General features: G+C 33.7%; 1 long non-coding RNA gene across 1 annotated transcript; it reads right to left on the bottom strand.

The window, feature by feature from the left end:
* Positions 1 to 5965: 5965 nt before the first annotated feature.
* LOC108590614 (uncharacterized) lies at positions 5966 to 17502 on the bottom strand. Its single transcript, XR_001910220.3, has 4 exons — positions 17415 to 17502; positions 15560 to 15666; positions 9830 to 9849; positions 5966 to 6491 (listed from the first exon to the last, which is right to left on the bottom strand). It is a non-coding gene; the product is annotated as an uncharacterized LOC108590614 (long non-coding RNA).
* Positions 17503 to 18071: the final 569 nt, after the last annotated feature.

The raw sequence follows: 18071 nt of genomic DNA, 5'->3' as shown, positions 1-18071 counted from the left end.
AATGATGTTAGTTGTAGGTTTTCATAGATATTCTTTATCAAGTTGAGAACATTCCCTTTTATTTCTAGTTCACTGAGAGTTTTATCATGTATGAGTTTCGAATTTTGTCAAATGCCTTTTCTGTATCGATTGACATTATTATACAATTTTTCTTTTTTTATTCTATTGATGTGATGAATTACATTAACTAATTTTCTAATGTTGAACCAGCTTTCTAATCTGATGTTCCTGCAGTGTATATTTTTATACATTGTTGGATTAGATTTTCTTATATTCATTAGGGATTTTTGAATTATGTGCACAAGATAAATTAGTTTGTAATAATTTATTTCTTGTCATGTCTTCATCCTGTTTTGGCCTTTGGGTAGTGCTGGCCTCATAGAATGAGTTATAAAGTTTCTCCTTAGCTTCTGTTTTCAGGAAGAGATTGTAGAGAACTGGTATTACTTGTTTCTCAAATGCATGGTTAAATTCACCATTTAAACCAACTTTTCCTTTTACTTTCAGTATGGGAATATGGTTAAATTTTTATTCAATTTATTTAATAAATGTCAACCTATTCAGATTATAAATTTCTCCTTGTCCTAGATCATGTTTTTCCAGGAGTTCATTCATTTCACCCAAGTTATTAAATTTGTGGGCACAAAATTTTTCAGCGTCTTTATTTTAACATATATGGAATCAGTAGTGATGGCCCCTGTTTCAATTCTCATATTAGCAATTTGTATTTTCTGTTTTCGTTGACTGACATAGCTTGGAATTGATCTTTTCAAACATCCAGCTTTTGGATTTGTTGGTTGCCTCTATTGTTTCTCTGTTTTCAGTTTATTAACGTTGGCTTTAACTTTTATAATTTCCTTTTGCTTGCTTAAGAATTATGTTTTTCTTCTTCTAGGTCCTTAAGATAGAAAATTTAATCATTGATTTTTATGTATTTTAATATATAAACATATATATATACATACATACATTCAATATTATATTTCACTGTAAGCTGGTGTTTTTCTTCTTCTTCTTCTTTTTTTTTTGAGACGGCGTTTCGCTCTTGTTACCCAGGCTGGAGTGCAATGGTGCCATCTCGGCTCACCGCAACCTCCACCTCCTGGGTTCAGGCAATTCTCCCACCTCAGCCTCCTGAGTAGCTGGGATTACAGGCATGCACCACCGTGCCCAGCTAATTTTTTGTATCTTTAGTAGAGACAGGGTTTCACCATTTTGACCAGGATGGTCTTGATCTCCTGACCTCGTGATCCACCCGCCTTGGCCTCCCAAAGTGCTGGGATTACAGGCTGTGTTTCTTCTTTTAATGTTTTAAATATGTTATTATGCTCTCATCTTGCTTACATTGTTTTGATAGAGCAGTCCAATGATAATCTTTTACTGTTTCTTCTACAGGTAAAGTATTTTATTTTTCTCTAGCATCTTTCAAGATTTTTCTCTTAGTTTTTTTTTTTTTTTTGGAGTGGGGTGAGGGTTGTTTATTTTATTTTATTTGGTTTTGTTTTTTGTATTTATCTTGCTCCCTGTTTTCTAAGCCTCTTGGACATATGGTTTGATATCTATTACAAAATTTGGAAAATTCTTAGATATTATAACTGCCAGCATTTTCTGTTCTTTTTTCTCTTTGTTTTCTTTTTTGTATTCCCATTATGAGTATGTTACATTTTTTGTAATTGTCCTGCAGTTTTTGGATATTCAATTATTTTCCCTTTTTTGTTTGCATTTTTATTTAGAAAGTTTCTATTGATGTATATACAAATTCACTTGTGCTTTCTCATATCCAGTCTACTACTGAGCCCACCAAAGAGTCTTTATTACTGTTACAGTGTTACTTATTTCTGGTATTTCCTTTAGATTCCTGTTTAGAGTTTTCATCTCCTTGATTGGCATGATTCATCTATTATTGTATGTTCACTTTTTCCATTAGAGGCCCACTGTAGATTTAATTGTGTCCCTGGAGAGAAATGATGCAATCCTAACCCGTAGTACCTATACCAAAAAGTTATTTGGAAATATGGCCTTAGCAGACAAACATAATGTGTTAAGATGAGATTATACTTGAGTAGGTGGGCCCCCAATCCAATATGACAAATGTCCTTATAAAAGCTGGACACAGAGGCAAGAACAAGGGAGAACATCATGCAGAGACTGGAATTATGCTACCAGAAGCCAAGAAACTAACGGAAGCTTAAGAAGCTTGGAAAAATCTCCTTCCCAAGTGCCTTTAGAAGGAGCGTGGCCCTGCTGAGAGCTTGATCTTGGATTTCTAGTCTCCAGAACTGAGACAATACCTTTCTACAGGCTAACCCTCTATGTTTGTGCTACTTAGCTGTGGCAGTCCTAGCAAACTAATAAAGTATTTTAGCTTGTTTCGTTTTTTATTTTGTCCTCTCTATGTTCTTCAGACTAAATTTCCATAAATTTTCATATATATGATTACATTACTGTGAATAGTTTTAGGTTAATTTCAATGTATCCAGAGAATGTGCTCTAAATAACTCATTCTATGTAAATTTTATTGAAATTTGTTTTCTGCCCCAAAATATTCAATTTTAATAAATATTTTATTTGTATTTATAAATAATGTATATATACAACGGTTAGTTACCATGTTTTACATATGTCACATCAAATTTTTAATATATTTGTATTATTCTATTAATACAACATTTCAAACTTTTGTCTGCATGTTTTATAATTTACTCAGCAATGGGTGTTAATGTTTTCTTTTATGATTGTGGATTTGCCTACTTTTCATTTTGCTTCTGAAATGTTTTCTTTTTATTTTCTCATTATTGTATTACTCACATACAAATTGTTCGTGTTACCACTTTAATTATATTTTTAAAGTATATTATGCATTTTTAAGGTCATTTTATGCTTCTTTCTTTAAAAGCTACTTACACAAATATGAACACAAAAATCTAGCTTGCTTTTGTGTTTGCATTGTATATCTTTTTCTATTCATTTTCTTTTACTGCCTCTTTTAATTAATCTATTAAAATTTGTTTTCTATCAATTTTTATTCATTTTGTCTTTTTTTTTCCTGTTTGGCATTAGAAACGTTTTACTGAGACAAGGTAAATAGTGGACTGAAAATATTACAGGGTGAAGGAAGGCTGAGGAACCTAATATGAAGGTGGCTCAAATGAAATTTTAGTTCTTTTTTTATTGTACTTTAGGTTCTGGGGTACATGTGCAGATCATGCAGGATGTGGCATAGGTACACACATGGCAATGTGGTTTGCTGCCTCCATCCCCCCATCACCTACATCTGGCATTTCTCTCCATGTTATCCCTCCCTGACCTCCCCACCCGCCGCTGTCCCTTCCTTGGCCCCCGCCAACAGACCCCAGTGTGTGTTGCTCCCCTCCCTGTGGCCATGTGTTTTCATTGTTCAACACCCACCTATGAGTGAGAACATGTGGTGTTTGATTTTCTGTTCTTGTGTCAGTTTGCTGAGAATGATGGTTTCCAGATTCTTCCATGTCCCTACAAAAAACATGAACTCATCATTTTTTAGTTCATTTAAAGCTAACATAATCACTGATATATTTGCTTTGAAACTTACCATTTTACTATTTGCTTTTCATTAGGTTAGACAGGAGCCCTTTCCAGCTACATAAGGCCACCTTCATTACTCATCACATAACTTCTTCCATCTTCAAACTGACAATGGTATATCAGTCCTTTTCATTCTTCAAATCACTCTGACTTCATCTTCTGCCCCCAGTTAAAGAAAGGTTTCTCCTGTTAAGGCCTTGTGTCATTACGTTAATACAATGAGGATAGCACAGGAGAATCTCTCTGTTTTAAGGCAACTGATTGATTAATTATCGCCACGAAGTCTCTTTATCACATAATATAACATAATTGTAAGTTATGGGGACGTCTTTGTAGGGCCAATTGTCCTAGGTCCTACAACAATATTGAAAAGCATGGACAGTGGAAGCCATACAATTGCACAGCTCAGACCTCCTATAGTAGGAAGCACTATTAACCGATAGTCCCAACTACTGAATTTACCCCAAATTTACATTGTGTCAAGGCTTTCTGCAGGCTCCTACGATCTGAGGAATGTGAGAATCTTTTAATAAGGATATTTGTTTGAGAACGTGTTGGCTTAGCCATAATTTTCTGAGAACCATGCAGAAATCTGAGTCAACTCAATCCTCATTTCTTTATCTTGTGATTCATAAACCTGAATTGTGGTGTGAATAGTATCACTGTCTTCTCCAAAGGTCTCCATTTTATCCTTCAGGGGTGTGTAGCCCTAATAACCCTCTGACATGTGTGTAGTTTCATCTTGGTTTTTGCTTCCCAAATATTTTAAATGAACACTACACTTGTGATTTAGCCTTAGAACTCCAATTAAAATATTAAATGTTAACCATCTCTTTATTTGCTAAAGTTTTTCCAGTCACCACTTAGTTTGAGGATGCACACATTTTAATAGATCCCTCAAGACAGGCTCATGTGTACAAAATTCCCTGAGCTCATGTATGATTAAAGTTGTTTATAACATTAATACATGAAGGATATCTTGGCTGTTGAGTGGATAGAAAAGCTTTGTTTCCCACTTTTTCTCTGTGAGATATTTTCAGTTTTCTGCTTCGATGATTTCTTGCTTTGAATGTGGTTTTAGCAATGTCTAATAAGTTTTATGCCACTGGAATTCTGTAGCTTATGTGAACTTTTTTATCTTTTTTTTTTTTTTTTGCCTGGGGACCATGAGGATTTTTTCCCCCTTATTAAAGTCCCCCTTCCTTCCGTTCCTTCCTTCCGTTCCTTCCTTCCGTTCCTTCCTTCCTTCCTTCCTTCCTTCCTTCCTTCCTTCCTTCCTTCCTTCCTTCCTTCCTTCCTCCCTCCCTCCCTCCCTCCCTCCCTCCTTCCTTCCTTGCTTTCTTCCTCCCCTTTCTTCCTTTCTCTCTTTCTTCCTCCCTCTCTCTTTCCTTCTTTTTTTCTGTAGCAAGGTGATAGGTGAGATGCAATGCATACTTGAATTTGTTTTTTTCCTTTGTAAGGGAGATCTTAAATTTCACTCTTCTTTCTTTTATATTTCTTTCTGGCTGCTTCATTATGCAGTTTCCAGAAGTCATTTCTTCCTTACTTTTAACCTTCTTTCTCCAAAATGCTACCTTTCCAAAATTGGCTCCTCATCTTACATGAACTTTTAAATACCTTTCTCATATACAGTACTTTCATCTAACAGGAAAGGTGACTTTTCTCTTTCTGGTGGTGACTTTAGATTAATTTTAGAACTGCCATTAGCTTTTTATTTTTTTCACACAGGTATTCCCAGACTACTCTTGCTCTCCATATTGACTGGCAGTGAAATACAAGAGATAACTCACTACATTGCGTGCTTAATTTATAGTCTTACCTCTAGATAATCTGTTTTTTTTTTTTTCTTGCCTTGGTCTTCTATATATAATGAAAGCACAAGTATTATTTTTTTTCTGCTTTTTATTTATATATCTATTTAAAGTATATTGGGATTTCTAGTTGTACCAGTTGTAGATATCTTGATGAACATTTACAGAAGAGTATTTCACAAACGCTTTTCCCCACTCACTCTTACCTTTACCAGCTACATAGTTTTCCTCTATTATATTTTCTTTTTTGATTTTTCTTTCTTTTCCCATAATTCTTCAAATATTTTATCTTCTACCATGTGCTACACTCATTTCCCTATATTTCATATTTTGTCACACAGAAGGTAATGATCAATTCCCAGATTTGTTGTTCATATGCTCTGAGGCTTACTAAATACCATATTTATGTATATGAAAGGCCATTACACTAAAGTTAACATTGTGACGTTAGCATCATGCTAAGTCAAAATTATATCTTTTCCCATTAGTGTCATCTATCTTGAAGAGGGCATGGAAAATTATTTTTGCAATCTTTTTACTATTAAAAAATTAATATAAATATATGAAATGGAGTTGCCACATGAAGATGATTTGTTTCAATTCCTTTTTTATTGATGAAAACATTGAGGCTCAAAGCTACAAGATTTTACTAACAAAACATTTGCACTGTTGTTAACATGTATTATGTCCACTTGTAGTATTATTTTCATTTTACATATATGAATATTGATACAAGGACTTAAATAATTTATCTAAAATTACATTACTGGCCACTGGTGAATGACAGAGTTGAACCTATGCATTCTGTCTCTGAGTTCTGTGGTCTAAACAATACATGATTGTGGTTATCATTACATTTATATTCAAGTGATCTTTCTCTGGCTCTCTTATATTATAGCTCATCAGTAAAATAGAAAAATAAAATAAAAATAAACCAACTTTTTGAATGAAATGCTGATTACATTTTTAACTTCTAATTAGGAACCATTTTTAAAAATAAAACTCTGGTGGGTTGCATGAGCCCAGGAACATGCAAATGACAATTGCTGAAAGGGATCTTTAAGTACGGTTCTTATGTTGCTGCCAGTAATTCACTGGGAAGGACAGAACCACTTTCTAGAAAGAAAAAATATATGTTCACTTCACTATTTGTCTTACATTTGAATAAGAACATTGTAAGAGTTAGACTCAAAATCTAATATATGAATATGGCTCCTTCTTACCAAAGAAACTGTGGGACCAATTACTCTTTTTTAAAAAAGTGCATATATTTTATGGGGTACTTAAAAAAAAATATATATATATATATATATATTTTATAAATATATATATATATAATATATATATTATATATATATATAAATATAAATATATATATATATAATATATTATAAATATATATATATATATTTTTTTTTTTTTGAGACGAAGTCTCGCTCTGTTGCCCAGGCTGGAATGCAGTGGTGCTATCTGGGCTTACTGCAATTTCCGCCTTCTGGGTACACGTCACCACCCCCGGCTAATTTTTTTTTTTTTAGTAGAGACGGGGTTTCACCTTGTTGCCCAGGCAGGTCGTGAAATCCCGATGACTCGACCTCCCAAAGTTCTGGGATTCTAGGTGTGAGCCATTACAGCCAGCCATTTACTTTTTATTAACACAGGATTGGTTTGGTTTGGCTCACAGATCTTGGCCACTATGTTCTCTGTCTGTTACACTGCATACTCTCAGGCTGTAGCAATGAGGAGAATCAGAATTTACTCTCTTAGACGGGAAGAATCACTTTCTTATTAGGGTCCTAGATGAGAATGACTTAAAAATTGCTCCTGGCACTTTCATGTTATTATGAAAGCTGTCTCTCCATCTCTTTATCCCAAGTAGTAATAGTAACAGAGAACCTTGTTCAATCATCTCACATCTAATAGTATACTGAGTTTCACTTGAATTGATTGCCAATTAATATTATACCCATTCACTATAAAATGTTCAAGGGGAATAAACTACATTCATTAAATAAAACAGGATAACAGGGAAGAACATATGTTTTATATTTTGTGGCTAAGAAAATTTTAAGATTTACACATTAAAATGGCAATTACCTTCGTGTACATGTGTCCTTATAGTAGAACGATTTATAGTCTTTTGGATATATACCCAGTAATGGGATTGCTGGGTCAAATGGAATTTCTATTTCTAAGGCCTTGCACTGTTTACAATAGCAAAGACCTGGAATCAACCCAAATGCCCATTGATAATAGACTGGATTGGAAAAATGTGGCACATATACACCATGGAATATTATGCAGCAATCAGAAATGATGAGTTCGTGTCGTTTGTAGGGACATGGATGAATCTGGAAAACATCATCCTCAGCAAACTGACACAAGAACAGAAAATGAAACACCGCATATTCTCACTCATAGGTGGGTGATGAAAAATGAGAACACATGGACACAGGGAGGGGAGTACTAAACACTGGGGTCTATTGGGGGGAAAAGGGGAGGGCCAGTGGGAGGGGGAGGTGGGGAGGGATAGCCTGGGGAGAAATGCCAAATGTGGGTGAAGGGGAGAAGAAAAGCAAAGCACACTGCCATGTGTGTACCTACGCAACTGTCTTGCATGCTCTGCTCATGTACCCCAAAACCTATAATCCAATAAAAAATTAAAAAAAAAAAAAAAAAAGAAAATGGCAATTACCTAAGTAGTTCCTTAAATTTTGAATTATTGATACTCAATGTTTCATAAAGGGATTTTTTATTCTTAAAAGTGTCTTCTTTGTTAAGCTTAACATCAAAGAAGGTGAATTACGAACTTCTATGTGCAAACATTTTTAGCATAAATTATCTCTTTTATTTTCTTTGATGAATCTAGAATGCCTACCAATAGCTGTAACTATTTTTCTATTTTTAAAATTAAACATTTAATAACCACCAACAACATTTTTGAGTGCTTTAAAAATAGTGTAAAAATAGGTCATATAATTTCAGTCAGAGTCAAGGATGTGAACATTTTACCTATAGCCTTATGTTGACTTTCCACAAAATGTTTTTAAAATCTTGCCAAGTACTTAGAGACCACAGTTCCATCATTCACAGACAGTCTAGAATCATACAGTAACACTACAGTTATAAACAATGTTTCTTTTTGTTGTTGTTCTTGTGACACCCTTCCTCCTTGAAAAATATATGATACATTCAGTACTAGATCTTTCACCAAAGTAGTGGTTTAAGTACTTGCTTGATTTCAGTTTAAGTAAAATACCTAAATTCTAAAATTATTTCCTTTGGTGTTTTTAATGTCTGAATTCAAATGAACAAGATTTAAAAATCTTGTTATGGCTCATTATAGATAGCAAAACATATGATCAAAATGAAAGTATGAAGGATTTTACATCCTCAGACCAGTGGCTTATCTACTGGAGCATGTTCGGTCCCTGGTATGGCACAAAAACACTCAATTTCATTCTTGCTTCAAGAAGAAATACCACTATATAAATGGTCCAGGTAGTAATTTGACCATTTACAATTGAGGGGCCACTTTAAACCAGAGTAATATACCCAAGAGATTCATGGCGACCACCCCCCAAAAAAAAATCATAATAAGTTTATGCAGTAGTTTCAGGCACCAGACGGAACAACTTTTTCACAGAGAACACCTTAAAATGAAGTAGCATGTTCCAAAAAGAACAAAATGTCTCCTTAGAATGAACAAGTAAGTTGGTTTGCTAAAAGGTACAGTGAATTTCCTGCAGAAATATTGTGGCTAACTGATCTTATTTTACTTCTACCCTAAATCATCTCTACTTTGACATGCAGTGACCATGTTTGAGGAATTTCAGTAATTTTAAAATGAAATGTTTTATTCATTAGGCTAATTCATATTCTATTTTAAAAAATATGATGACACAGCAAATAAAATACATTGTTCTACTGAAAACTATATTATAGACTAGTCAAGGAATTCAGAAGCATTTCCACCTTTGTAAGTTTGTGTGATACTTGAGTCAGACCAAAGGAGTTAACAGAAGAATTTGAGAAACACTAGCCCTATCATATTGAAATGAATGGCAAGACACAGAAGCCTACAGCCAAAGGTAAAGAAGAGTAAGCGTGAATAATATAAAGAATAGTAAGAAGGAGTTGGAGTGGTAATCAGATGTCAATAGCAAATATTTCTGGAGGTTGTCAAGCAGTAGGCAAATAATCATAATATACTAGATAAAATAAATTATAAATCTAATATCTAGACCACATCAGGAAATTCTGGTTTTGATTGTGTACAGGTATGTCTTCATTTGCTGAACAGATTTGTGAAACAAAATTTCCTGCAAATAAATTCCAGAGTAATGTTTTGAGGTAGTGGAGAAGACGTAAGATTTGGAATCAGACAGATTTGGGCATTAATTCCAACAATTGCCTCTGAGGGCTGTGTTAATTTATAGAAATTATTTACTTACCAAAGCCTCAGGTCTTCTATCTGTAAAAATGGAGCAGATAAAAACTGTTTAATTATCTGGAAGTGTCAAAGAAAAAATATACATGAAATACCTATGAACGCAAAACTTTGCTAATGCAAGTTTTTTTTTCTCTCCCTCTTCCTCTTTTTTTCCCTTCTTCCTGTATAAATTCCAGTCTCTTGTGGATATATAAATAAAAGTAGAAAAATGTGTTTTGGAGAAATTCCTTCAGGGAATGAACCTTTTAAAACTATAGTATCAGAGAGGGACTGAATATTCTGAGACCTCTACCTTTTCCCTTACTAGACTATTTCAAAATTTCCTTTGCTGTCACAGGGAATTCTCAATATTTAATGATTCCCATATCACAATTTCTCATCTCTATTGGTCTGTCTATAGATAATGTTGCATTGCAAAATTCTCTGAGGCTGTACTCAAAGTTACTAGAAAAAGGTGTCATGGTTGAAAATAATGTTCCATATATTCTAGAGTAGATCATTTTCCCTCTCTGAAATTGGGGTGTGTCTTGGAATCAGTGGCATGTCACAGTCTAGTTGGCAACAGTATTTTTCTGTTTTTAAATTGAACATAAAATAATGGTGTGTCTCATGATTGATGACATCTTAGAGTTAAAGAAACATGGTAAGCAGTGTCTGCCATAGGCACAGAAGAGAAAATGGAGGCCAGCCATCTTAGACTCAGTAAATTTTATTAACTTTAAAGTTTATATTGTGTAAAATCAGTTGCACCGTTTTATCAAGAGCCACTTTGTAATTCTCTAAAACCAGATTACTTAGATTCAGATATACTTATATGCATATAAAAGTAAAGAGATATAAATGTATTTTCTACTTTCTTTATGACTCTAAGTTTATGAATGGTATGTGAAAGGTATTTATATTCATTCATTATTTGAACCTTACCAAGGTTTTCAAAATATTTGCAGAGATGATGCATTGACTGTAGAGAAATGTGCTGTTTTTTTCTACTTACATACACTTTTTATATAATATTTTATAACCTGTAGATGGCCAAAGCATACATTCATAAGACATACTCTAGAAAAAAAAGTTAAGGTGTTAAATGTGGTCATATTGAATTTTAATAAATTTAATTAAAATTAATTTTTTAAAAGAATCATTAAAACCATGGCCAGAGTTCTATGGTCTATCCCTATATTTATATATTCTTATTGGTATATATAATTATAATTTTAGATAATTATTTACATTTCTTTATATATCCTATACTTCTACATATATGGTACATTAATTCTGAGACATTGATTCTAAACTTTTAACGTCTCTAAAAGAGAATCTTATCTTAGAGTCAATGATATAATTATCATTGGTGGAGGTTTTATTTTCCTTAATGGTACCAAAATGCATTGTACGTTCTACAGTCAATGGAATCTTAGATTAAACAAGTGGAATAGAAAGATAGATATAAAGACAGCTAAGAAAGATCAATATTTCTTATCACCCTACTATGTTTTTCCTCATGACGTCAATTATTCTTCTAGAAAATATATTGCAGGAAAATATATTACGAAACAATAATTACCTTTAAGAGAAGCTAACTTACTCTAAATTTCTTCAAAATGTGCAAAGAACTCAGTATTTTGAAGATATTCTTCTAATTTCCAAAGTATTATAATGTCATAATATCATGGAGTAGAGTAAAATTATAGAATAAAAGAATATAGATGGTGATCATAGCCTGGATTATAAATTTGTTGATTATTAACATTATTTCATTTGCAAAGAAACTGAGTTTGTGCTCAAAGATTAATTAATTTTTTTCCAGTGATAGAAAGTTATTATTATTTGGGGAAAAATGTTACATAAACAATATTATTTTAATAATCTTTGTGTATTCCATATCTGATTTAATTGAAAATGAATCCATGAAACAAATTTAAAATCTCACTAAAATATATTTCATTTTTAACTAAAAGTAAAAATACATTAATCAAAATGTCACCTTTCATCTGGCATAAATCACTAATTTGAGACTAGTTTTAATTATTAAATAAGTATGTGTATAAAGATAAAACTAAGTGAATATCCTTTTCTGTTAATATTAGAAAGTTTGAAAATATTTTAAATATTTCCAGCTATGATGGTTTGAGTAAATACATTACAATTCATTCATGTAATAAAGCGTATGCTTTTGAAAGTCAGATTGTTAAAACAAGCATGAAAAAGAGTTAATGTCTGTGAAATAAGGTTACCACAATGATTACAAATTTACTCAAATATTGGGAAACACAAATGCTTATTACATTTTCAATATAAAAATGTGGATACTTCTGATTTTTCTATAGTGATACTCAGTTTTGTATATTTAAAAAGAAGAAAAACAAGACAGAATACACCAGAGCCAATAGAACTTAATGATAAGAGCAGCTAGGAAATGGGAACAAAAACTTAAAGACAAACAATTTTGTCCTTCTCTGTGTATTCTTATCTAGTTTATGCAAAGAAAGCATAAGTACATCATCTGGCTGATGATTAATTGAGTGTTTAACTTTAGGCAGGCAAAGGTGTGTTGGAACCAGCACACATACAGCAATAGCTCTCTATATATGTAGACGTTCCTTGCATAAACTGTGGAACTTATAAATCAGCACCTCTCTCTATTTTTTTCTTAAATAATGACTCTTTGTATCCTTCCTTTACTCGTATTGAAAGTCATCCACAAAAGAAGTTTTCAGATTGTATTGGTTAGTATTTGAACTGGCAGCAGTGACCTGATCTGAGAGCACAGCCTTTTTCACAAGCTTTGATGTGCTGTCAGGACAAAGCCTGGGCTTCTTGGCATCAGGTTTTAATTTGCTATCATGGAAATGAATTGCATATTCAGTACTAGGGCAGATAGCGTCTATTACCAATCTTGGGAAGTAGTTGGAGGCACTGCTTAAGTCAAATAATCAGAAAAAAAACTTAAAATTTGTCAGTTTCATTATGTGTCTAGTAATTTGTCTCATTCATAATAAGTGTTTAGGGCATTTTTGATTGGGTTTCAGGCATGCATTACCTCTGACAGCAAACTCTGTTGCCGCATGTACTCTGGGAGAGCACTGGTTAACAGCATATGGGAACTCTTTATCTCACTACTTATAGAAATATTCAACAGTGCTACAGTTTTAGACACTATTAGAAATAAAGTACTGAGATCAAAATAAAGAGATTTTTCACTTCTTACAATACTTAATTCATAAATGTCTTACACCCTATGTGTCTGTTTTGTGTGTGCGTATAAATGTTAATGAGAGCATGATATCTTTAAAGTAATAAGAAACCTTAGAAATTGCAATTCAAAGTGGGTTTATCCCGAACAGCAGTGCAAAGCCCTGGTTTAGGAAAAATTAAGAGCATATGTTTCAGAATTAAGCCCTAATTTGCAATGAATTGCTCCAGTAAAAGCATTTATATCAGTATTGTTAATCTTAATGGTTACAAGTGACCCATGTTTTAACAATCCAGAACATCAGTTGAGTACAAAAATCTCTTTTTCTAATTAAGAATGTTTGACCACAAGAGGGAGTTCCTTGCCAACTGTTTACTTAGCTTCAACAGATAGGATGGGCCTGAATTTACAAAGAAAAATACCTTCAAATATATTTAGTTTCCTCAGTGCTTTTAGATTGAGAAAATGGGGACAATCTATTTAAATCTAGGTCTTCATGAGTTTCCAGAATGAATTATAATTCGCACTATGAAATTCTTAGGTTAGCATACCAATCATTTTTCAGGAATGAAATGATGTGCCATGTTTTTGAAAGAGGTTTCAAAATTCGCACCTGCAAAATTGCAGTGCACCAGTTTGTGAACAAAACCCACAGTGACATACCAAAGATCCTTTGAGGCCATAGATTGTGCCACTGTACACCACTTAATTTGCATGAATAAAGATAGCTTTGGCTACATAAACTGACACACATATTTTTGCTGAATTTGGTATCATCAGTGAATACAGTCTAGGATGTAGAATGTGACTTTGAAGGTGCAAAATTAAGTTAGCATGTTTGAAGAAAAAAGTAGTTAATGGTTCAACTAGTGGACTCCTTGGAATACAAATTAGGGCTATTTTCCTCATGATTAGGTACATAATATACCCAATATTTCCTGCCTCATAGGGATTTGCCTTAAAATTACATGTAATCCAGAGCATGCTAGTAAAGTGTGTACTGACGCAACTTTGAAAATGTATCAGCATAATTAGGAAATATTTTATATATGCAATATTTTATGTGTACTTTTTCATTTAAGGTAAAAATGAGGATTGTTTTAAAACTTGCATGTGATTCCACCAAGAATTTGACTTCCGCTGTGAGTATTCTTAAAGTTTTACACCGTAGCGTCCTGAAGTGGCATTCAACAACATCTTCCTCACCTTAAGATGAGAGCAAGAATTCTCCATGTCAAAGCACAGGTGCATTTAGAGATAGGGACTCTACCCATATCGAGATAATTAATACAGGTAACAGTAGTAAATGCAGTAATTTTGGCAAAACTTGTTTGGAGGAAATGACTGCATCTCACATGTGTGGCACTGGCTATAAATACAGGATACAGGGGAAGAAAATATCAGTAATCTTTTTACTGTTTCCTCCCACCCCCTGTGGTTCTTAGGAATGTATTATTTTAAACAATTTTTGACACATTTTGCCACATAAAGTCATGCATTTTAAGAGCTGATACTCTTTACAGTAACTTAAACTGACAAGTAGGGAAAGCAGAATTCTTTGGTGACCCCGACAGTTCTGCAGCTCACTGCAGGATTCTCCCGCACCTCTTTCTAAGACAGACACACTGAGGAATACAAGGACAGCACATGCTTGCATCTATTCAACAATAAGAATTCAAATAGGATAAAATACAGGGTAAGTCACAAGACACTGTGAAAACATACTCACTAAATTATAGACAGAAATAAGCTTGAAATAAATATGCTTTGTTGGTGTGAAGTTAAAGAAATGATAAATCATCCTTTTAGTCTGGGACCAAAGTTGAGCTGACAATAACATGGAGAAATGAAGAATTTATCACATTTTTTCAGCAAGTTGTTGCAGGTGTACTGTGCAATCTTTAATGGTGTAGGAAAGTGGCCTTTTCCTTCTTTCCTTACCTCCTCCTCTCTCTCTCTCCTTCTCTCATATGTGCGTGAGCATGTGTGCATGCCCGCTCACACCCACACGCGAGCAAGCACGCATGCGCGCGCACACACACACACACACACACACATAGAGAAACCATACATGTACTTTTCTTCATGGTTAATTATACTGAGATTCTCAATGGTTGTATTAAAAATATGCCTAACACTAAGCCTTAGTGAAAACATCTGGAAGTTTGGGTCTCCATGATGTAAAATATCCAGCTGTTTGGAAATATGCTTACTGACTGATTTGTATATGTATGTGTGAGCAAGTAAGTGGGTGCACATATGTATATGTGTATGTGTGTGTATAATATTTTGCTTCACTGGTATCATGAAGACAAAACCTTGATCTCCACATAGTGATTTCCAAAATCCACCTTATAATCTTATAATATATATTATTAACATTTTATTTTTGCAAATCTGTCACACTGTCAATGTATGGATATTATTTGAAATTGAAATAAGACATTATGTTAATTATTTGCAAAGGAGATTGAATATCAAGTTCAACTCTTTAACAGAGTTGGCCATAAAGAACCAAAGACACTCAGAGTAACTTACTCATAGGGATACTTCCAACTCTTTCAAAGTCGGGACAAAACTCACAGTCTTAACTTCCCAATCCAGGAATAGTGTTCTCATAATGTAACAAGTAGCATTCATACATGCTAGGAAAAAATTGAAAGGGAAAAGGATTTTAGCCTTAATAGTTACACTAAGAAATTCATGTTTATGTGAGCTTTAAAAAGGGATCATGTGTTTTATTATTTTTAGTAATGTATTAGTGTTTTACTTGGCTGATACATTTTAAATATTACTTGGCTGTTGTTATGATTATGAAATTAATAAATTATAATTCCACAAAACCAATTGACCTACAAATGTAGTAAGCAAATTTTCTTCATCAGTATAAGTCGCCAAATAAGAACAGCATACAACTTTCTAGCAGGGTGTTCCAAATCAGGTAAGATGAGTAAGTTTTTTAGACGCAAAATATCTTCAATAAATTCTAATAAGCCATTCAAAAAATGTAGTTTAAAATATGCCCAAACATCCACATGCTGCTGCTGGATTGAGGGCTTCAGTTAATACTGCAAAAAGCTATCTTTAATAGCTATTGGATGCTCAGCAGGATGAGCAAGGCTGGGATTAGAGATAATGATACTTGTTGGAACCGCAGGGAGGCAGAGGAGAAAGCGATCAGCCTCCCTTGGCTTTGTAAAAGCATATTGAAAAGAAACTTATATTCAGGAGAACATGATACTAGGCAGTGATACATCTGATAATCTAAATATTTCTTTTTTTCTTTTAAGTTGATCTGAGGCAGCAATTTCACATTTAAATATGGTATTGAAATTCTTAGATGTCAGAGAACACATAGTGAAATCTCTCTTATAGCCCTCCTTTTTGCAATACACTGTTTCCATTTTATTTCAATCCTTGTCATCTCAGTGAATATCAGTTTACTGATATTATTTCCTTTCCAATTGTCCTACACACAATGATTCTCCAAAGTAGTCCAAACTAATTTTATAAGCCAGAACAATCTTTCTAGGGGGTTGCTGTGATTGTGTTACTTCCTTATTCTGAAACTTGCTCTTTCATATTCAGTACAAATTTCATGCATTAACATTTAAAGTTTTCTCCTAGAAGATATCAGCTTGTTTTATTGTTGTTGTTGTTGTTTTTAATGAACACTGCTCCCATGTGAAACATGCCTTAACTATTGTGTCCTTTCAGACTCAGACTGCGGTTTCCCTCAGGCAGGAAAGCCTACCCTTTGCCTATGAAATCTAGCTACCTTTTAAGGCCGAGACCAATTAAGACATACTCCATAAGTCTTTCTTTGCCTCTGTTATGAATAGATCCCTTACTACTCATCTCTTGATAGCAGTCAATTTGTACTGCTAAGAACAACACATATACTGGAATTATAGTCATTTGTTTATAGTTGCTATTGCTCCATCACATTTTGCTCCCCTCAATGGCATAGATCATGTCATATCCAACTCTATTTTGCAAGATTGCCTGTTTGCTACATAATAGACTCTACGTAAGTTATTTATAAATTGATGTATTGATGAATTCATTGAAAGTTCAAAAACCAGTAGATTGCATAAACATGAATGTTAGCAAAAATAACTTTAAAAATATGCCAAAATATTCACATGCTGCCACTGGATTGAGGGCTTTGGTTAATATTGCAAAAAGCTATCTTTAATAGCTATCGGATGCTATTAAATAGCTATTTTTAGGATTTAAAGCCATTTAAATTCAGAACTTCTAGTGACTTACTGTGCCGCCTGCCTTCTGTTTGTCCCTCCAATGGCCAAAATTGAACATTACAAGAAGATTGCAACAGTGAGAAATGAATGCTCATGGGTCTACTGCCCCTGTGCCTTCTCTGAGAGATTACCTTGGGATAGTTTCTTTTGACCAAAGATCCTGGCTCCTGTCAGGAAGGCCCCTCCCAAGCTCTCTCTCCATGTTCTAATAACTGCCTCTTCCTCTTGCCCTTCAGACTGAGGTAGGCTATTTAAGCCTCTCTGTTACTATTCCCAAGAGGCTGCACTGTTTCTTGCAGCATTTCTCTATCCCACTCCTGCCATTATAATTAGTCCCTTTAGTAAACTCTGTTCCAATTTTTCTATCTGATGGTGTCATCTATTTTCCGACAGGATCCTGACTGAAACATCTACAAACGTGTGTGGGTTTGTGGTGCACATACGTTGTGTATCTACAAAATGACAATTGTCAACAGCCATGGGAATTACTAAAACTAACAAATGACAATCTTTTCCATAGAGTATTATAGAAACAATCTTAATTAATTTAATCATCAATAATTCTATTCAATGAGTGAGGCTTAACTTCAGTTCTGCTTTTAGCCATTACTATATAACAAAGAACACAGACTAATAGACACATGTATATGCATACATGTATTTCTAAGCCCTTCTTTTCAGAATGTAAAAAGTCTACACACGAGTTATTCTAACTGATAATTGTGAGTTATAATTACATCTTTGATTATTTTAAAAAATCCTATGATAGCACTTAAACTGCTTGCCAA

The sequence above is a fragment of the Callithrix jacchus genome, chromosome 2 (genome assembly GCF_049354715.1).
Source record: "Callithrix jacchus isolate 240 chromosome 2, calJac240_pri, whole genome shotgun sequence".
In the NCBI taxonomy this organism is placed as follows: Eukaryota; Metazoa; Chordata; class Mammalia; order Primates; family Cebidae; genus Callithrix; species Callithrix jacchus.
The sequence above is the reverse complement of the archived record's forward strand: the minus strand, read 5'-3'. Positions and strand labels throughout refer to the sequence as shown.